The 23335-nt window shown below is 42.0% G+C and overlaps 1 pseudogene; it reads left to right on the top strand.

Moving 5' to 3' along the window:
• LOC135538463 (copine-5-like) overlaps nucleotides 1–23335 on the top strand; it is an 86253-nt pseudogene that overhangs the window by 7443 nt on the left and 55475 nt on the right.

Genomic DNA, 23335 nt, shown 5'->3' with positions numbered 1-23335 from the left:
CTCCTCCACCCTACCTACTATATCCTCTTCCCTCATCCCTCCTCCATCCTACCTTCTATATCCTCTTTCCCTCTTCCATCCTACCTCTTTCCCTCCTCCTCCCTCCTCCACCCTACCTACCATATCCTCTTCCCTCCTCCCTCCTCCATCCTACCTACTATATCCACTTTCCCTCCATCCTACCTTCTATATCCTCTTTCCCTCCTCTCTCCTCCATCCTACCTACTATATCCACTTTCCCTCCTCCATCATACCTACTACATCCTCTTTCCCTCCTCCCTCCTCCATCCTACCTACTAGAGTGCCTTGCTAAAGTATTCGGCCCCCCTTGAACTTTGCGACCTTTTGCCACATTTCAGGCTTCAAACATAAAGATATAAACCTGTATTTTTTTTGTGAAGAATCAACAACAAGTGGGACACAATCATGAAGTGGAACGACATTTATTGGATATTTCAAACTTTTTTAACAAATCAAACCTGAAAAATTGGGCGTGCAAAATTATTCAGCCCCTTTACTGTCAGTGCAGCAAACTCTCTCCAGAAGTTCAGTGAGGATCTCTGAATGATCCAATGTTGACCTAAATGACTAATGATGATAAATACAATCCACCTGTGTGTAATCAAGTCTCCGTATAAATGCACCTGCACTGTGATAGTCTCAGAGGTCCGTTAAAAGCGCAGAGAGCATCATGAAGAACAAGGAACACACCAGGCAGGTCCGAGATACTGTTGTGAAGAAGTTTAAAGCCGGATTTGGATACAAAAAGATTTCCCAAGCTTTAAACATCCCAAGGAGCACTGTGCAAGCGATAATATCGAAATGGAAGGAGTATCAGACCACTGCAAATCTACCAAGACCTGGCCGTCCCTCTAAACTTTCAGCTCATACAAGGAGAAGACTGATCAGAGATGCAGCCAAGAGGCCCATGATCACTCTGGATGAACTGCATATAGATCTACAGCTGAGGTGGGAGACTCTGTCCATAGGCCAACAATCAGTCGATATTGCACAAATCTGGCCTTTATGGAAGAGTGGCAAGAAGAAAGCCATTGCTTAAAGATATCCATAAAAGTGTTGTTTAAAGTTTGCCACAAGCCACCTAGGAGACACACCAAACATGTGGAAGAAGGTGCTCTGGTCAGATGAAACCAAAATTGAACTTTTGGCAACAATGCAAACGTTATGTTTGGCGTAAAAGCAACACAGCTCATCACGCTGAACACCATCCCCACTGTCAAACATGGTGGTGGCATCATGGTTTGGGCCTGCTTTTCTTCAGCAGGGACAGGGAAGATGGTTAAAATTGATGGGAAGATGGATGGAGCCAAATACAGGACCATTCTGGAAGAAAACCTGATGGAGTCTGCAAAAGACCCTGAAACTGGGACGGAGATTTGTCTTCCATCAAGACAATGATCCAAAACATAAAGCAAAATCTACAATGGAATGGTTCAAAAATAAACATATCCAGGTGTTAGAATGGCCAAGTCAAAGTCCAGACCTGAATCCAATCGAGAATCTGTGGAAAGAACTGAAAACTGCTGTTCAAATGCTCTCCATCCAACCTCACTGAGCTCGAGTTGTTTTGCAAGGAGGAATGGGAAAAAATGTCAGTCTCGATGTGCAAAACTGATAGAGACATACCCCAAGCGACTTACAGCTGTAATCGCAGGAAAAGGTGGCGCTACAAAGTATTAACTTAAGGGGGCTGAATAATTTTGCACGCCTAATTTTTCAGTTTTTGATTTGTTAAAAAGTTTGAAATATCCAATAAATGTCGTTCCACTTCATGATTGTGTCCCACTTGTTGTTGATTCTTCACAAAAAATACAGTTTTATATCTTTATGTTTGAAACCTGAAATGTGGCAAAAGGTCGCAAAGTTCAAGGGGGCCGAATACTTTCGCAAGGCACTGTATATCCACCTTCCCTCCTCCATCCTACCTACCATATCCTCTTCCCTCCTCCTCCATCCTACCTACTATATCCTCTTTCTCTCCTCCTCCCTCCTCCATCTTACCTACTATATCCTCTTTCCCTCATCCCTCCTCCATCCTACCTACTATATCCTCTTTCTCTCCTCCTCCCTCCTCCATCTTACCTACTATATCCTCTTTCCCTCCTCCTCCATCCTACCTGCTATATCCTCTTCCCTCCTCCTCCTCCATCCTACCTACTATATCCTCTTCCTCCTCCTCCATCCTACCTTCTATATCCTCTTTCCCTCCTCCCTCCTCCATCCTACCTACTATATCCTCTTTCCCTCCTCCTCCATCCTACCTGCTATATCCCTTTCCCTCCTCCCTCCTCCATCCTACCTACTATATCCTCTTTCCCTCCTCCTCCATCCTACCTTCTATATCCTCTTCCCTCCCCTCCCTTCTCCATCCTACCTACTATATCCTCTTTCCCTCCTCCTCCATCCTACCTACTATATCCTCTTTCCCTCCTCCCTCCTCCATCCTACCTACTATATCCTCTTCCCTCCCCCTCCGTCCTACCTCCTCTTGCATAACAGCCCCTCTCGTCTTCTTGAAAGGCCCAATCAGAGTGCAGGGCAGAGGTGACACTTTATTAAGAGGCTCTGAGAATGGAGATAATTTCCTTATTCCCTTAACTCCCTCTGTACCTCACCTCAGTGCACGTCAACAAGGGGAAAGAAATGTATAAGAAAATAACTTGTCTGTCTAGCGTTATCTTTTGATTTCCACTGTGTAGAGACAGAGGTCCTAATGGGCTTTAGTAACTAGCTATATTTCCACTGTGTAGAGACAGAGGCCTTCATGGACTTTATGATACTGTAGCTAGCCTCCCTCTGTTCATATCCAGCCTCTGTAGCTCTGTGATCAGCCCTCTGTAGCTCTGTCATCAGTCCTCTGTAGCTCTGTCATCGGTCCTCTGTAGCTCTGTCATCACTCCTCTGTAGCTCTGTCATCAGTCCTCTGTAGCTCTGTCATCGGTCCTCTGTAGCTCAGTCATCACTCCTCTGTAGCTCTGTCATAAGTCCTCTGTAGCTCTGTCATCAGTCCTCTGTAGCTCTGTCATAAGTCCTCTGTATCTCAGTCATCAGTCCTCTGTAGCTCTGTAGCTCTGTCATCAGTCCTCTGTAGCTCTGTCATCAGTCCTCTGTAGCTCTGTCATAAGTCCTCTGTAGCTCTGTCATCAGTCCTCTGTAGCTCTGTCATAAGTCCTCTGTAGCTCTGTCATCAGTCCTCTGTAGCTCTGTCATCAGTCCTCTGTAGCTCAGTCATCAGTCCTCTGTAGCTCTGTCATCAGTCCTCTGTAGCTCTGTCATCGGTCCTCTGTAGCTCAGTCATCACTCCTCTGTAGCTCTGTCATCAGTCCTCTGTATCTCAGTCATCAGTCCTCTGTAGCTCTGTAGCTCTGTCTCATCATCAGTCCTCTGTAGTAGCTCTCTGTCATCATAAGTCCTCTGTAGCTCTGTCATCAGTCCTCTGTAGCTCTGTCATCAGTCCTCTGTAGCTCTGTCATAAGTCCTCTGTAGCTCTGTCATCAGTCCTCTGTAGCTCTGTCATCAGTCCTCTGTGGCTCAGTCATCAGTCCTCTGTGGCTCTGTAGTTTGTCCTCTGTAGCTCTGTCATCATTCCTCTGCTGAACGTGTCAGAGGATATACTCTGACTTAATTTATTTTGGGTCCTTTACATATATAGTAACTCAGTCAGGGAATTGGTGGATGAGGATGGGTGGACAGTGGACGCATTCAAGTTGAATTACTTTTAGCCAAAGTGTATCACCGGCAGCAGCTGCACATTGTTTAAACGTGATTGTTTCTAAAGTGAATGGGTGAGTGACAGCAGGGGAGTCTTGGACAACAGTGAAAGGAAAATAGACTTCATTCATGAAGTGTAGAAGGATTAAGTGAAATAAGTGTTTTTTACCGGTTAACAATTTGTCATTTCAAGTTAATATAAATTGATTTTGAGTGGCTTTCTGTTTGTCCGAATGTCATTGTATGAGGAATGATATCAAACCACTTTGGTTCTATTTGTTAATGGTCAAACCCCAGCCGGTTTAGACACAAATAGTTCTCTCTCTGGCTCCTGTCAGCTCTTGCCTCTTTAACGTGTGTTTCTTTCTGATTTCAGATACGATATCGATTCCAAAAGTCAGATCTGGCGAAGCATGTAAGTGAAAAAAAAGTTATCACCCTGTGCTCATGCCTTATAGTTTTTTACTTTGCAAATCTATCCTCTATGAATGGAAACTTTTGTTTTTAAAATGGGAACTTTTATTTTGAAATGCATTCCATTCCTTATTTTTGTTTTATGCTAATCAAAATCCATGTCGTCGCAAAGCATGAAATAGTGCACCATGGTGCCTTACCTCCCATAGTGTCACAATGTGGCCTTGCTGTCTGTCCGTGCACATTTGTATAATAAATATAACATATTACTTTATGTATTGATAGTGAGGAGCTTTCATAATAATCCAAATGCATATATGTTTTTGTGCGTAGTTATGATTTAATGAAGCACTGTAATTTGTCACACCATTATCAAAGCTTGTCAAACCTGTTTCCGAACCTCTAGGCATGATTTATTGTACCTATGCTATTAGCAATGTACTCACAAGTAATGATGACCAATGGATGGTGCAGTGAAAGGTTTGATAAAAGAAACCCATTGCTCAGACACACACAATTATAATTATATGTGCAGCTAGCAGTTTGCATAATACTAGAATATTCATCATTATTTCCACATTTGTCATGACTATATTTTATTGTTTTGTACTTGCTTTTGTGTTAATAGCTCTCTCCTCTCACACAAAAAACCACTTACCCTCTTCATCTCTTTATTTCTCTACCACCCCTCTTCTCCACTTCTCTCCCTCTCTCCTGTTTTCTCTTGCCCTTGTTTTGATGATGGTGTTGTATGGTTTGAGTCTTGTGCCTACATGATATGCTCTGTTGTTGTTGTTGTCTATGCTGCTGCCTGGTGTACCCCTCCTCCTCTTCTTCCTCCTCCTCTTCCTCCTGGAAGCCCTCGACATTGACGTACGTGTTTGACTCCTCTGACAAACTTTATGCTAATAACAACGCCTATAACAAGGCTTATAACACACTGCTTAGCTCCATCCTAACCTCACCAACTGTCCTTGTTACCCCGTCTCCCCCGTCTCTCCCTGAACCCCACTATCCTTCCTCTCCCTCCTTTCTCCCCCATCTCTCCCCTGAACCCCCACTATCCTTCCTCTCCCTCCTTTCTCCCCTCTCCACTGTCTCTCCCCTGGAACCCACTCTATCCTCCTTTCTCCCCCCGTCTCTCCCCTCCTCTATCCTCCTTTCCTCGAACCCCCTCTATCCTTCCTCTCCTTTCTCCCCCATCTCTCCCTGAACCCCTCCCCTTCCTCTCCCCTCCTTTCTCCCCGTCTCTCCTCTGAACCTCCTCTCCTCCTCCCTCTCTCCCTCTCCCCTGTCTCTCCCCTGAACCCTCTCTATCCTCCTTTCTCCCGTCTCTCCCCTGTCTATCTCCTCTCCCTCCTTTCTCCCCGAACCTCCTCTATCCTCCTTTCTCCCTGCCTCTCCCCTGAACCCCCTCTATCCTTCCTCTCCCTCCTTTCTCCCCATCTCTCCCTGAACCTCCTCTCCTCCTTTCTCCCCGTCTCTCCTCCCCCTTTCTCCCCCATCTCTCCCTGAACCCCCTCCATCCTTCCTCTCCCTCCTTTCTCCCCATCTCTCCCTGAACCCCCTCTCATCTCTCCTGAACCTCCTCTATCCTCCCTTTCCTTTCCCCATCTCTCCCCTGAACCCCCTCTATCCTTCTCCCCGTCTCTCCTCTGAACCTCCCCTTATCCCTCCTTTCTCCCCCCATCTCTCCCCTGAACCTCCTCTATCCTTTCCTCTCCCTCCTTCCTCCCCCCGTCTCCCCTGAACCCACTCTATCCTCCCTTTCCCCCCCGTCTCTCCCTGCTCACTGTTTTCCCCATTAACACCCCTTCCCCGTCACTCCTCACTCCTCCATCTTTCCCGCCTCCCCCTGTCTCTCCAGCAGGACTTCTTGGGGCAGGTGTTCTGTACTCTGGGAGAGATGCCATTGGGATCCCCCGCCAGTCGACTGGAAGGAAACCCCTGGGGTGAGTAGTGCTGCCCTTGGTTGATTGGTTGATTGGTTGATTGGTTGATTGGTTGGCCTGTGTGTGTGAGTAGAATTGGTCTTAAACTGAGACTATGACGTTACCACGAGCATCACAATGAACCGCAGAAGTTGCAGATGAACAAGATGCAAGATGATGCACTCACAGTGGATTTGAGCACGTACATGGCTGTGCTTCAATCTGCTACAGTGTGATAGCTATGAGACCAAAAGAAAAGAGAAGTTTAACCTCGCACTTAGTCTTTTTTATTATAATATATTTTCTTAGGGTGGATCAGCTTTAATATTGAGGATAGTTTGTTGCTTCCATCAATGTAATTGTCTGCATCATTTCCAATCCCCCATATATTTTTGGGGTAAATACTATTTTTCTGAGTTTGATTCTATTTGTAACTGTGCTATTTCACAAAAAGTTCAGAACTTATATACATTTCACAGACCCCGTATGTTTTACCTTGGTTATCTTGTTATTAGTCCCACCCTTCAGCTCCATTCAACCCCTCCCATCTGTCTCTCAACACCATCCATTTTGGATTTCTATTTGCCATATATTTTTCAACTGTGCTGTGCTCCTTCACAAACGTACGGAACCTTTCTATTCTCATAGCTTCTACAGATTGTAAATTAAAGATAAACATGTTTGCTAAAATAATTATTATATTGATTGGTTGATTGGCTATGGCTTTTCAAATCACCCAGTATTGCTGCCTGCAGTGTTAGTTCTGGGTAAATGTTGCAATTCTTCAGCCATTCCTGGACCTGTGACCAAAAACGAGCTACATATGGACAATACCAAAATAAATGATCTAATGACTCTGCCTCCTCACAGCAGAATCTGCAGAGCTAGAAAGATTTTATCCCCCATATATATATACTATTCTATTGGTTGAAAGAATTTTGTATAATAATTTAAATAAAAAAATTATACGTTTTGAATCCTGCGTTGTTTTGCATGTCAATTCATGAACCATGTGCCATGGAATCGGTACACAACTCCCCCAGTTCTATTTATCATATCATTCACCACAATTATACCTTTTTTAAATTGAAAAATATGTTTTTTTTATCAGTTCTTATATTTGAGTTTAACCATAATATTTGTTGAATTATTTGTTGTGTTTTCAGGTGGATTAAACTTCAGTTGCAACCAACTTTCTAAGGCTTGTTTAAAAAATCTTGATATTGTAACGTGATTCGTCTTCCTCTGACAAGTATGAAGGATCGGACCAATATGCGCGTGGTACGTGTCCATGTTGAATTTATTAACACGGAACACAACAACAAAATAACAAGGAGAACTAACGAAAAACGAAACAGTTCTGTCTGGTGAAGACGCAGAGACAGAAAACAAACACCTACAACTAAATGGGGAAAACAGGCTGCCTAAGTATGATTCTCAATCAGAGACAACGAACCACACCTGCCTCTGATTGAGAACCATACCAGGCCAAACACATAAACACAACATAGAAAAAAGAACATAGACTATCTACCCCAACTCACGACCTGACCAAACTAACACAAAACATAATAAAGGAACTAAGGTCAGAACGTGACAGAATATTTTGGAGATAATTTCGTTTTCAAATAACCGAAAGTGAGCAGGTGTAATCTGAATAAGGGGAAAAAGGCCTTTCTTGAACACGGGGTGAAACATTCTTGCTAATTTACTAGAGAACCATTTTGGATTAAAGTGTAACTTTTGTATGACTGATGCCTTTAGTGAGAGATCTAAGGCTTTCATATTTAATCATTTCTGCCTCTGAATTCATATTCATTATATAAATAGGCCCTTTCAATTTAGTCTGGCTTGCCGTTCCAAATAAAATGTTATATTTTTTGCTCATATATTTTAAAATGCAAATAGGTCAACTGTGATATGACTAAAGAGTTAATCAGGGTGATTTCTCCACAAAATAGACAGGTGTTTTCCTTTCCATGGTAGCAAAGATCTTATCTGTTTTTGCTTACTTTCTATAAAAATGTATTGGAGTGAGATCATTTCTTTCTTTGGGAACATGTATACCGAGTATGTCCACATCCCTGTCAACCCATTTTATTGGTAGACTATACGGTAATGTAAAGTTGAATTTATTCATGATCCAATACCTAATATAGTACACTTATCATAATTTGCTTTTAATCCAGAGAGGTTAGAACAGGTATCTAGATCCTCCATGAGGCTGTGGATTTAATAGAAAACATGAATCAATGATAAACATTAATATCAAATAAAGTTTGTTATACTTCCACTGGTATGCCATCCAACCGTGGAGTTTTCCCAGCCTTAAAGGCTTTCATTGCATCAAGATGTTCTCCCCTGAGTCTTTCTGTACAGATGTTCATTTTTACATTATTAATAGAGAAAAAATCCATACAATGATCTTCGGTTAGTGGAGATGGAGGAGACTGAAACAAAAACATATTCTTCAAAGTACATTACTTCCTCCTCAAAACATTGTTCGCGAATCACGCGTGACTCCATCATCTGTAACAAGTTTCAGGAAAACAAATTGTTGGCGTTTCCATGTTGAAGATTGAAAAAATAATTTGGTGCATTTTCCCCCATTTTACGTCCAGTTCACTTTATTTTAATAATATATTACACTGAATCTTTTTTGAATAAGTTTTTTGTTTTTCCTCTAACTTACTCTATGGTAGTTTTTATTGCTATCTATCTGTTCTGTTCGTCCTTTTATGTCCTTTGTTAGTATGGACTGTTTTGGCCTAAATTTCTTTTGTTTTATTGATGAGTACTGAATTGCATGGCCTCTAAAGGCACATTTAAAAGTGTCCCATACAATAAGGATCTGCTGTACTTATGTTATGTCATAAAAAGTCAGTTATACATTCTTCTGTCCTAGTTAAAAACAAGTTGTCATCCATTAGGCACAATTACATTTCCAATATCCTCGCCCACGTGGAAATTCTGTAAGAGTAATATACATGCCAATTATGTGACTGCATTCTGTTCCCTATCAACATTCTTTTTATTAAACTTTCGCAGCCAGAGAGAATGACATAAGAAAGTAATCAAGACGACTAGCTCGCGGTTAGTCTTAGCAGAAATCAGCCCGATATCGCTGTTTACTTGGTGTTTCACTGACTCTACCTTTAACTAACCCCTGGTTCTGTTCTACTAGCATACCACGTAGTCTTAGAATGAAACACTGCATGTATATTTAGTATGCATGGCCACCATTATATTGCATCGCCATCCCAGTGGCTCTTAGAGAGTTCCCTAACAACCAACCACTTGGGTCAATCAACAGTAACACTGAAACAGGAAATGGCATTTTACTCCGACTCAAGAGCTGAAATGTGTTCTGTCATGGAGCCAAATTGTACTCGCACCAGTTGCCGTGTGCTTGACTTTCTCCACGTGGCCCACTAGATCATGAAAAGCACCATTGACTCTCCTGTCCTCACACAGGGCTCTCGATATATGAGGCTGTGCATTGGAACGTAACACAGTCAGGCAGCCGTTTCATTGGCTTCCATGTGTTCTAGTGTCCCAAATTGCGCAATTCCTATACTGTACCTATTCCCTATATACTGCACTACTTGTGCACAATAAAGGGCATGGGAGGCAATTTGGGACAATGCCTTAGACTCTAGCTGTGGGATGGTGATAAATATGTCTGTCGTCTATAGCCATCTGTGGAGTTCTTGATGTGTTCAGATTAGACTGGTGTGCGTTGATGGCGCTAGTAATTGAACAGGACCCGGGGCTTCCTGTGCGTGTGTGTCTGCCTGCCTGCCGTAACGCTGTTACTGTCATTAGAGGAAGCAATCTGCCATGCAGAGACACCCTCTAATAGAGACGCACTGTTAACATGAGAGACAGACAGAGAGACACTGTCAACATGAGAGACAGACAGAGAGACACCATCTAATAGACACACTGTCAACATGAGAGACAGACAGAGAGACACCCTCTTCTCATAGACGGCACCAGCAACGCACTGCAGAGCTAGGTCATTAGCACCAGCAACGCACTGCAGAGCTAGGTTATTAGTAGCTACTACAGGTTATTAGTAGCTACTCCAGGTTATTATAGCTACAACAGGTTATTAGTAGCTACTACAGGTTATTAGTAGCTACTACAGGTTATTAGTAGCTATTGCAGGTTATCAGTAGCTACTACAGGTTATTAGTAGCTACTACAGGTTATTATAACTACTACAGTTTATTAGTAGCTACTACAGGTTATTATAGCCACAACAGGTTATTAGTAGCTACTACAGGTTATTAGTAGCTGCTACAGGTTATTAGTAGCTACTACAGGTTATTATAGCTACTACAGGTTATTAGTAGCTACTACAGGTTATTAGTAGCTGCTACAGGTTATTAGTAGCTACTAAAGGTTAATATAGCTACTACAGTTTGTTAGTAGCTACTACAGGTTATTAGTAGCTACAGTTTATTATAGCTACTACAGGTTATTAGTAGCTACTACAGGAGTTATTAGTAGCTACTACAGGTTATTAGTAGCTACTACAGTTTATTATAAGCTACTACAGGTTATTAGTAGCTACTACAGGTTATTAGTAGCTACTACAGGTTATTATAGCTACTACAGGTTATTAGTAGCTACTAAAGGTTAATATAGCTACTACAGTTTGTTAGTAGCTACTACAGTTATTAGTAGCTACTATTATTATAGCTACTACAGGTTATTAGTAGCTACTACAGGTTATTATAGCTACTACAGGTTATTAGTAGCTACTACAGGTTATTAGTAACTACTACAGGTTATTAGTAGCTACTACAGGTTATTATAGCTACTACAGGTTATTATAGCTACTACAGGTTATTTTCGATCTGTGTTGTTCTATCAGTTTTTCCATTGTTATTTGAACCTCAGTTTAGTTTCAGTTAGTTTTTCAGACCTGATGTGCTAGTTTTTATTTAGTTTCTGTTGTTTAAAAAAACAAATGTATTTTTTAAATTTTTGTTTCAATATCATTTAGTTTCAGTTTTAGTTTTAGTAGTAGGGACAGAAAGCATGCATGGGATGCTTGGAGCCATTTGTGTAATTTTGGACAGAGCAGACATTTCCGTATATTTTTGTTAGCTGTGTGTGTGACCTAACTCCACCAGTCCTATTTATATCATTTACAAAGATTATACCATGTTGTTGTTTTTAATCAATTAGTATATTTGAGTTAAACTATTTGTTGCTATATTTGTTCTGTATTTTCTGGTGGATGAAATAAAATTGCAACCAAACTTTCTATGGCTTGTTTTAAAACGTGACAGATATTTTGGAGATGATTTCATTTTCAAATAACCGAAAGTGGTCAGTTGTAGTCTGAATAAAGGGGAAAAGGCCCTTTCTTGAACACGCGGTTAGCCATTCTTACTAATCTGCTAGAGAACCAGTTGGGATTTAAGTATAGCTTTGATATGACTGAAGCCTTTAGTGAGAGGTCTAATGCTTTAACCCACTGTCACAATTTTCTGTATGCGAAAGAGAGTCAGACCAAAATGCGGCGTGAGGATTGCGATCCGTGTTTAATGAAAACTAAGTAAACACGAATCAAATACAAAAAACAATAAACGATACACGAAAAAGCGAAACAGCCTAATACTGGTGCTAAGTAACACAGACAGAACAAGGACAATCACCCACATAACCCAACACCAAACAGGCTACCTAAATATGGTTCCCAATCAGAGACAATGACTAACACCTGCCTCTGATTGAGAACCATATCAGGCCAAACACAGAAACAGACAAACTAGACACACAACATAGAATGCCCACTCAGATCACACCCTGACCAACCAAACATAGAAACATACAAAGCAAACTATGGTCAGGGTGTGACACCCACTGTTCCTAGGCCGTCATTGAAAATAAGAGTTTGGTCTTAACTGACTTGCCTAGTAAAATAAAGGTACATTTTTAAAATAAATATTCATTATTAAAGACTCACATACTTTATTTTAATTTCAAGCACTTAATGTCTATGATGTACTAGGTGCTTGGTTAAAGAACAATGTTAAAACAACAATAGGGTCACTTGATCCCGCCTTACTGCAGCTCTCAGCCCTACTTACCTCAGCTCTCTGCCCTACTTACCTCAGCTCTCTGCCCTACTTACTGCAACTCTCAGCCCTACTTACCCCAGCTCTCTGCCCTACTTACTGCAACTCTCAGCCCTACTTACCCCAGCTCTCTGCCCTACTGCCTCAGCTCTCTGCCCTACTTACTGCAGCTCTCAGCCCTACTTACCTCAGCTCTCTGCCCTACTTACTGCAGCTCTCTGCCCTACTTACCTCAGCTCTTTGCCCTACTTACCCCAGCTCTCAGCCCTACTTACCTCAGCTCTCAGCCCTACTTACCTCAGCTCTCTGCCCTACTTACTGCAGCTCTCTGCCCTACTTACCTCAGCTCTTTGCCCTACTTACCTCAGCTCTCAGCCCTACTTACCTCAGCTCTCTGCCCTACTTACCTCAGCTCTCTGCCCTACTTACTGCAGCTCTCAGCCCTACTTACCTCAGCTCTCTCCCCTACTTACCTCAGCTCTCTGCCCTACTTACTGCAGCTCTCAGCCCTACTTACCTCAGCTCTGCCCTACTTAATGAAGCTCTCTGCCACACTTACTGCAGCTCTCTGCCCTACTTACTGCAGTTCTCTGCCCACTTACTGCAGCTCTCTGCCCTACTTACTGCAGTTCTCTGCCCACTTACTGCAGCTCTCTGCCCTACTTACTGCAGCTCTCAGCCCTACTTACTGCAGCTCTCTGCCCACTTACTGCAGTTCTCTGCCCACTTACTGTAGCTCTCTGCCCTACTTTCTACAGCTCTCAGCCCTACTTACTGCAGCTCTCTGCCCACTTACTGCAGTTCTCTGCCCACTTACTGCGGCTCTCTGCCCTACTTTCTACAGCTCTCAGCCCTACTTTCTACAGCTCTCAGCCCTACTTTCTACAGCTCTCAGCCCTACTTTCTACAGCTCTCAGCCCTACTTACTGCAGTTCTCTGCCCACTTACTGCGGCTCTCAGCCCTACTTTCTACAGCTCTCTGCCCTACTTTCTACAGCTCTCTACCACACTTACTGCAGAACCACTGACCTATATTTTTTACTTGACTATTGTTCCTGGTGTTATCCCTAAGATCTGGAAAGCGGCACATGTCCTCCCCTTATATTAATGAGCAGATCCTTCTGTCCAATTTCCAAATTAGTTGGAAATTGTTTTTTGAATCCCTGGCCAACTGTCAGCTAAGAACTTTTTTAACTTCTCACTCTATTCTTAATGTGCACCAGTCTGGTTTCAGAACCGGACGTAGCACCATTCCAGCTGCTATGTTTGTTTTAGATTGTGTTAAATTGCTTAGATCATAAACATTGTTCTGCCTTGTTTCTAGACATTTCCAAGGCCTTTGACACTGTTGACCAGAATTATCTGTCAGAGAGGACACAATGTGTGATTTCTGATGGTCTTAAGTTTAATTTCCTGGATATCACAATAGGTGTACCACAGGGGTCAATATTGGGACCTGTCCTGTTTACTATTTTTTATTGATATTTTTTAAAATGTGTAAATTTTAAATTGTATTTATTTTGACCCCCTTTTTTCTCCCAATATCAATTATGATCTTGTATCATTGCTGCAACTCCCTAATGGGCTCGGGAGAGGCAAAGATTGAGTCATGCGTCCTCCAAAACATGACCCGCCAAACCGCGCCATTAACAAGGAAGCCAGCCACACCAATGTGTTGGAGGAAACACTGTTCAACTGGCGACCGGTCAGCCTGCAGGTGCCTGGCACGCCACAAGGAGTTGCTAGTGCACGATGAGCCAATTAAAGCCCCCCCCCCCAGCCAAACTCTCCCCTATGCCATTGTCCCAACTGTTGGCCAGGCTATGTTAGAGCTGCAAAATAACTTTGTTGCTATACAGAAAACCCTGGTTGGTTTAAAACTTGTACTTAATGCAGGCATTACTAAATACATGTTGTTCTCTAATTCTGGCAAAAATATTTCAGTTGGGCTACACATTTATTCACTGGATGGTTCTCCCATCGCATAAATATTTGATTTGGGCATTTGGATTGAAAAAGATTAAAAAGATGTTTAAAAAACCATACAGATGAGGTAGTTAAAAAGCTATGAAATGCTTGTTGGCCAGGCTATGTTAGAGCTGCAAAATAACTGTGTTCCAGTGTTGGGCTATACAGAAAACCCTGGTTGGTGAGCCTTAAAGTGGACAGTGTGGTACTTAATGCAGTGCATTACTAAATACATGTTGTGTTGTGGTTCTGTGTTGCAGTGAGCCCGGACTGGGCTGACTGGCAAAAATGTTGTGGTTCTCAGTGAGCCTGGGCTGGGCACATTTATTCACTGGATGGTTCTGGGCCCATGGACAGTGTGGTATGTTGTGGTTCTGTGTTGCTGCCTATAAATATTTGGGTTCTGTGTTGCATTTGGGGACATTTGGATTGAAAAAGATTAAGTATTATGTTTACCAGTATGTCATATGTTTTAAAATGGTGTTTACCAGTATTATGTTTACAGATGAGGTAGTTAAAACTATGCTATGAGTTTAACTAGTGTATGGTGTTTACCAGTATGTTGTTTACCAGTATGTTGTTTACCAGTATTATGTTTACTAGGGATGTTTACCAGTATGGACCAGTGTGGTTTACCAGTATGTTGTTTACCAGTATGCAGTATTATGTTACCAGTATTATGTTACCAGTATGGTGTTTACTATGGTGTTTACCAGTATGTTGTTTACCAGTATGTTGTTTACCAGTATTATGTTTACCAGTATGTTGTTTACCAGTATGGTGTTTACTAGTACTATGTTACCAGTATTAGCCAGTATGGTGTTTACTAGTACTATGTTACCAGTATGGACAGTATGTGGTAGTGCCAGTATGGTGTTTACTAGCTATGTTACCAGTATTATGTTTACCAGTATGGTGTTTACTAGTACTATGTTACCAGTGGACTAGTGTATGTAGTGTTTACCAGTATGGTGTTTACCAGCTAGTACTATGTTACCAGTATGCCCGGACTGGTGTACTGCCAGTGGACTAGTACTATGTTACCAGTAGTGTTTACCAGTGGTTTTACTAGTACTATGTTACCAGCAGTGAGCCCAGTATGGTGTTTACTGGTGTTTACTGTTACCAGTATGGTGTTTACTAGTACACCAGTATGGTGGACAGTGTTACCGTATGGTTTTACTAGTGTTACCAGTATTATGTTACCAGTATGGTGTTTACCCCAGTATGGTGTTTACTAGTACTATGTTACCAGTATTATGTTTACCAGTACTATGCCAGTATGGACAGTGGTGTTTAAAGTATGTTGTTTACCAGTATGTTGTTTACCAGTATGGTGTTTACCAGTATGGTGTTTACCAGTGTGATGTTTACCAGTATGGTGTTTACCAGTATGGTGTTTACCAGTATGGTGTTTACCAGTGTGATGTTTACCAGTATGGTGTTTACCAGTATGGTGTTTACCAGTATGATGTTTACCAGTATGGTGTTTACCAGTATGGTGTTTACCAGTATTATGTTTACCAGTATGGTGTTTACCAGTATGATGTTTACCAGTATGGTGTTTACCAGTATGATGTTTACCAGTATGGTGTTTACCAGTATGGTGTTTACCAGTATGGTGTTTACCAGTATTATGTTTACCAGTATGGTGTTTACCAGTGTGATGTTTACCAGTATGGTGTTTACCAGTATGGTGTTTACCAGTATTATGTTTACCAGTATGGTGTTTACCAGTGTGGTGTTTACCAGTATGGTGTTTACCAGAAGCGACTTATGGTGTTTACCAGTATATAAACACCATGAGACCAGGCAGCCATTTACCAGTGTGATGTTTACCAAAAAGTATGGTGTTTACAGGTACAAAGTATGATGTTTACCAGTATGGTGTTTACCAGTATGGTGTTTACCAGTATGGTGTTTACCAGTGTGCTGTTTACCAGTATGTTGTTTACCAGTGTGCTGTTTACCAGTATGTTGTTTACCAGTATTGTGTTTAAAGGTATGTTGTTTACCAGTGTGTTGTTTACCAGTATTTTGTTTACCAGTATTATGTTACCAGTATGGTGTTTACCAGTATGATGTTTACCAGAATGGTGTTTACCAGAATGGTGTTTACCAGTATGGTGTTTACCAGAAGGGTGTTACCAGTATGGTGTTTACCAGAAGGGTGTTACCAGTATGGTGTTTACCAGTATGGTGTTTACCAGTATGTTGTTTACCAGAATGGTGTTTACCAGAATGGTGTTTACCAGTATGTTGTTTATCATTATGCCTCAAAGACAGACAGGGGGGGGGGGCAGAGAAGGAGGGACCAGTATGGTGTTTAGAGAAAGAAAGAATGAGTATGGGGTATGGTGTTTAAAGGTATGATGTTTACCAGTGGTGTTTACCAGTGTGTCGATAGCGGTGTGTATGGTGTTTACCAGTATGTTGTTTACCGAATGGTGTTTACCAGTGTGTTTACCAGTGTGTTTACCAGAATGTGTTTACCAGTGGGCCTAGACAGTGTGTGTGTGGTGTGTGTGTGTCGAGTGGGTGTGTGTGTGTGTGTGTGTGTGCGTGTGTGTGTGTGTGTGTGTGTGTGTGTGTGTGTGGGTAGCGGTGTGTATGTGTGTGTAGGTAGCGGTGTGTGTGTGTCTATAGGTAGCGGTGTGTGTGTCGATAGCGGTGTGTGGGTGGGTAGCGGTGTGTGTGTGGGTAGTGGTGTGTGTGTGTGTGTGGGTAGAGGTGTGTGTGTGTAGGTTGCGGTGTGTGTGTGTGTGGGTAGCGGTGTGTGTGTGTGTGGGTAGAGGTGTGTGTGTGTCGATAGCGGTGTGTGTGTGGGTAGCGGTGTGTTCATGCCTGTAGCTATTGGCTTGTTAACAGCATTGTGGTTGCCCTCAAATACCTACCTTGTGATTAGAACAAATTTTCTTGAAATGATCCGAAGGAAGGAGGGTTTCTCATGCAGTGAATGGCATTTAGCTGAAGGTCTTGACTGTAGCCCAAACTACTGAATGTGTGTCTTGTGAATGGTAGCATGGTGAAGACATGGCTAATGAAGACATTTCTCTCCTGCCCACACTAGACTGTGACAGAGCTGTTAGTGGGGTTGGGTGGGGGGGGGGTCGTCCTCTTTCCTCCATCATCACAGGGCACTGTATTTCAACTCCACCGAGTGACTGGGACAAGGAGGAGGTGTGGGCACTGCAGGAACTGAGGAAATCTGGTAGCCATGTTTAAATGAGCTCTCACACAGGGCAGGAAGGCACCCACTGAGCACACACTGGTTGGATCCTTTATGTTGTACCAATGTGGAATGGACGTTGAATTGATGTGTGCACAGTGTGCAGGCATGCTCACTACATCAATGACCTGCTTAAGTTAAGAACTACCTCAGTCCCCACTCTATGCTCTCTCTTTCTAATTCTCTTACTTTTGGCTCGTCCAACATCTCATTCCAAAATCATGGGTATTAATATGGAGTTGGGTCCCCCTTTGCTGCTATAACAGCCTCTACTCTTCTGGGAAGGCTTTCCACTAGATGTTGGAACATTGCTGCTATAACAACCTCCACTCTTCTGGGAAGGCTTTCCACTAGATGTTGGAACATTGCTGCTATAACAACCTCCACTCTTCTGGGAAGGCTTTCCACTAGATGTTGGAACATTGCTGCTATAACAACCTCCACTCTTCTGGGAAGGCTTTCCACTAGATGTTGGAAACATTGCTGCTATAACAACCTCCACTCTTCTGGGAAGGCTTTCCACTAGATGTTGGAACTTTGCTGCTATAACAGCCTCCACTCTTCTGGGAAAGGCTTTCCACTAGATGTTCGGTCACTGATAGTGTTGCTATAAGGACAACCTCCACTTTTCTGGGAAGGCTTCCACAGATGTTGGAACATTGTTGCTATAACAGCCTCCATTTTCTGGGAGCCTTTCTCCTAGATGTTGATCTTTGCACAATAACTTGCCCTTCCATTCAGCCACAAGAGCAGGCCAGAAAGTTGAGGAACTGACATGTTGGAACCAAGTGACATCCAATTTTTCACATTGAAAGTCACTTCAGCACTCGACGGCCATCCTGTTCTGTTGCTTGTGTGGACCATTTTGCATGAGCCGTGTGCTCGATTTTTCCAGCTGTCAGCAATGGCCCTTCCATTTCACCGGGACAGCTCAAATCCAGAAATTTGAGGAACATGACATTTGTAAATATGGCTCTCAATCTCGATTCTCACATTGAAAGTCACTGAGCTCTAGAAGGCCATTCTACTGCCAATTTTGTTTATGGAGATTGCATGGCTGTGTGCTCGCTTTTATACAGCTGTCAGCAACGGGTGTGTCGTTGAAATAGCCAAATCCACTAATTTGAATGGGTGTCCACATACTTTTGTAAATATAGTCTCTCTCTCTCTCTCTCTCTCTCTCTCTCTCTCTCTCTCCTGAAGAAAAGGAGGGTGAAGTGTAGAATGCAAGCTAAAAGAATACTATGATAAAAAGGAATGAGAGGCCCGCACACTGAACATTAACCATCAATGAAATGCAGGGAAGAAATGTGTGCTATGACAGCTGCTCCCAAATCCAAGTAAACATTTTGAACCATAGCAACAACAAAAAAACTCTGTGGATGGGGTTTACACTGTACTGTATTTGTAAATATGCCAGTTCTGCATTTTAAAGACAGATGGTACCTTGTGGTTCTGTAATGAACAGACTGGGATGAGACTTGACACAAATGTATTCAGTGAAAACTGGAGCAGCAAGCTGGAGGAGAGAACGGCGTTTGTCTCATCTTGACTTCAGAGACTTGAGTTTTAAGTTTTTTGGTTAATGTCCTCAATCGGCTGTTGCCAGGTCTGACTCAAGGCTACATTTACATTTTAGTAATTTAGCAGACGCTCTTATCCAAAGCGACTCACAGGAGCAATTATGGTTAAGTGCTTTGCTCAAGGGCACATCCACACATTTTTCATCTATTCAGCTCAGGGATTCAAACCAGGAACCTTTCGGGCTCTGGTCCAATGCTCTTATAACCGCTAAGCTACTTGCATAACACAACACAGGCTGTTCTTCACAGACGGGGAGGAAATGTGCTCTTACTGATAAAAAATAAGGAGTGGAAAACTGAAAACCCTTTTCAGTAGATATTCTTAGGATGCACCCTATTCCCTATGTGGGTCCTGGTCAAAAGTAGTGTGTTATATAGGGTGCCATTTGGGACAAGTGGAAGAGGATCCATACAGATCAGCCATGTTTATTTCAGGCTCCCGCTGTCTTGCATTATTTAACTGGAGGTGAGGCGTTTGAGGCCGGCTGGCGGTAATTAGCCTGCTGTGTCTTGGGACATCCTACAATTAGACCACACCGCTGAGCCACTAAACGGCCATTTTATACCCATGGCTGAGCTTTCTAACAAACAAAGGGCCCTCACTAATAACGTGTTCCTGCTTAGGTTGGGGGAAAGAACTACTATAAATCTTGCTGACATTACAACCTTTCTATTTATTTGCACCGAGGGGGATTTTGTTATTTTGTTCCCATTATGAATCCATATTCAAATTTGAATTAATTTCTAAGAGTGATGTGCTAACTAAACCTTTCTCCACTCCGTCTTGATGTTAATACAGTAAATCTGAGAAGGACTGTGCCTGTGTTCTCTCTTTCTCTCTTTCTCTCTCTCTCTCTCTCTCTCTCTCTCTCTCTCTCTCTCTCTCTCTCTCTCTCTCTCTCTCTCTCTCTCTCTCTCTCTCTCTCTCTCTCCTTCTCTCCTTCTCTCCTTCTCTCCTTCTCTCCTTCTCTCACTCTCTCCTCTCTCTCTGCCTCTTTCTCTTGTATACACTGATTGTGGAAGTGGGTAGGTTTTTACAGTTTTTCTCAATTGCTAAAACACTAAAACCCATTTGGCTGAACGAAGTTCTCAGTTGCCTGGACTCATTTAGCTAATTATGCCTTAAACCATTTCACATGGTAAAACACAGTCTGTTGTCAATACCTTAAACCATTTCACATGGTTAAACACAGTCTGTTGTCAATACCTTAAACCATTTCACATGGTAAAACACAGTCTGTTGTCAATACCTTAAACCATTTCACATGGTAAAACATAGTCTGTTGTCCATACCTTAAACCACTTCACATGGTAAAACTCTGTTGTCAATACCTTAAACCATTTCACATGGTAAAACACAGTCTGTTGTCAATACCTTAAACCATTTCACATGGTAAAACACAGTCTGTTGTCAATACCTTAAACCATTTCACATGGTAAAACACAGTCTGTTGTCAAAACCTTAAACCATTTCACATGGTAAAACACAGTCTGTTGTCAAAACCTTAAACCATTTCACATGGTAAAACACAATTTGCAGATCTCACTTAGACTTTTAAGCAAAACTCTAAACACATTCTCATTCTCAAACCTTCTGCACTCTAATGCACATGTCATCCATACTGGTAAACACAAGTGGCAACAATCAAATACAAATAGAGAACATATGTCATTGATTGAACACAACCACTCAAAATGGATTTAACCTGTTTCAAATGATGCGACCCAACCAATATAAGCCAGTTCAGAGAGCAAACAGGTTGTTGAAGGTGGGAAGGAGAAAGTCTGAGAATGGATACTGTAGTACAGTGCATTGTAGGCTGTATACTGTACAATGGATGTACAATGGATGAATTGTATGACCCTGAACATTGTGCTTTCCATTTATTAAGTACTGACTGCTCAATAGATTTTGACTGGTTGCAGGTTCATATCAACAAAGAACAAGAATTACAGTATCACAGAGACAAAGGACAAGTTTGTGAGATGCAGGGTACAGTACTGTAAAAATAGGGGTACAAGGAGGAAGAACAAAAAACAAAATTGCAAAGAGCAAAGCAGAGTAGTAATTTCTGGTCAATTTTGAGCTACTATGATAGAACATGTTTTCGATCATCAAGGGCAATGTGGGAAAAATGGGAATGTTTTTTTAAATTAAAAATGTACTTCTCCCTGAGAATTGTATGTTTTGAACAATGTGTTTTCTATTTTTCGGTGTATTGTTTACTGACTGCTTGAGAGTGTATATCATTTTGATCACTTTGTTTATGATTTGAGAGCAGTGTTTGATTTTGAACACAGGTAAAACTGCTTTGAGGCGAACGTTTCATTTTGCAAGAGGAGTCAGAGGTTATGTAAATAGTGCTTGAAGATGAGGTTTTGTGTTTAATGTTTTCAGGAAATGGAGCAAGGTTTCAGAAATTGTGTTTTAGCAATTGAGAAAAACTGTAAAAGAAGTGCAGACAGCCAATCATGCAGAGCGGACATTTCCCACCCAGAGTAGAACCCTCTGGGGAAAGTAAATGGGAGGACACTGGACATTTCCCACCCAGATTAGAACCCTCTGTGGAAAGTAAATGGGAGGACACTGGATATTTTTTTCCTTAAGCGAGATAATTGCACTGATTTTATTATTGTATCAAAAGTCAAACAGTTTGTTTATTCGCTACTGGGGCCACAAACCTCATCAAGGACAGAGTCCATGCTGCTGGAGAAGTGGCATACAGAGATGGACAGTACTTCTGTATACATTTCAAATATGTATTTCAATTACTTCTGAGTATTTAAGCATTTATATTATACTGGGCTGAATTACACTCTGATGTATTTTGTAAAAGATACTTTCAAGAGCTATTTTCAAAATACAAAATACTTTCCGAGGCCATGTTTGTTTTAGAGCGGTTCACCACCTTTCACCCTCATTGGTATCAGAAGTCTGATGGCACTATGGTGTGATAAGACCGTAGGCTAAATTAGGTTGGCGGAGCACATTTCCTAATACAGCTTTTGTCAAAATGGACTTTCGTAGCAGGTTTAGGAGAACTTACGCAGCAGGTTAGGAAAATTAAGTTGATCAGGACAGAGTTTCTAAAGTTGACCAGGACAGAGTTTCTAAAGTTGACCAGGACAGAGTTTCTAAAGTTGACCAGGACAGAGTTTCTAAAGTTGACCAGGACAGGGTTTCTAAAGTTGACCAGGACAGAGTTTCTAAAGTTGACCAGGACAGGGTTTCTAAAGTTGACCAGGACAGGGTTTCTAAAGTTGACCAGGACAGGGTTTCTAAAGTTGACCAGGACAGAGTTTCTAAAGTTGACCAGGACAGAGTTTCTAAAGTTGACAAGGACAGAGTTTCTAAAGTTGACCAGGACAGAGTTTCTAAAGTTGACAAGGTCAGAGTTTCTAAAGTTGACCAGGACAGAGTTTCTAAAGTTGACCTGGACAGAGTTTCTAAAGTTGACCAGGACAGGGTTTCTAAAGTTGACCAGGACAGAGTTTCTAAAGTTGACCAGGACAGAGTTTCTAAAGTTGACCAGGACAGGGTTTCTAAAGTTGACCAGGACAGAGTTTCTAAAGTTGACCAGGACAGAGTTTCTAAAGTTGACCAGGACAGAGTTTCTAAAGTTGACCAGGACAGAGTTTCTAAAGTTGACCAGGACAGAGTTTCTAAAGTTGACCAGGACAGAGTTTCTAAAGTTGACAAGGTCAGAGTTTCTAAAGTTGACCAGGACAGAGTTTCTAAGTTGACCAGGACAGGGTTTCTAAAGTTGACCAGGACAGAGTTTCTAAAGTTGACCAGGACAGAGTTTCTAAAGTTGACCAGGACAGAGTTTCTAAAGTTGACCAGGACAGAGTTGACCAGGACAGAGTTTCTAAAGTTGACCAGGACAGAGTTTCTAAAGTTGACCAGGACAGAGTTTCTAAAGTTGACCAGGACAGAGTTTCTAAAGTTGACAAGGACAGAGTTTCTAAAGTTGACCAGGACAGAGTTTCTAAAGTTGACAAGGTCAGAGTTTCTAAAGTTGACCAGGACAGAGTTTCTAAAGTTGACCAGGACAGGGTTTCTAAAGTTGACCAGGACAGAGTTTCTAAAGTTGACCAGGACAGAGTTTCTAAAGTTGACCAGGACAGAGTTTCTAAAGTTGACCAGGACAGAGTTTCTAAAGTTGACCAGGACAGAGTTTCTAAAGTTGACCAGGACAGAGTTTCTAAAGTTGACCAGGACAGAGTTTCTAAAGTTGACCAGGACAGAGTTTCTAAAGTTGACCAGGACAGAGTTTCTAAAGTTGACCAGGACAGAGTTTCTAAAGTTGACAGGACAGAGTTTCTAAAGTTGACCAGGACAGAGTTTCTAAAGTTGACAAGGTCACCAGGACAGAGTTTCTA

Source organism: Oncorhynchus masou, unplaced genomic scaffold (genome assembly GCF_036934945.1).
Source record: "Oncorhynchus masou masou isolate Uvic2021 unplaced genomic scaffold, UVic_Omas_1.1 unplaced_scaffold_969, whole genome shotgun sequence".
Lineage (NCBI taxonomy): Eukaryota > Metazoa > Chordata > Actinopteri > Salmoniformes > Salmonidae > Oncorhynchus > Oncorhynchus masou.
This window is presented reverse-complemented; position numbering and strand designations above follow the sequence as displayed.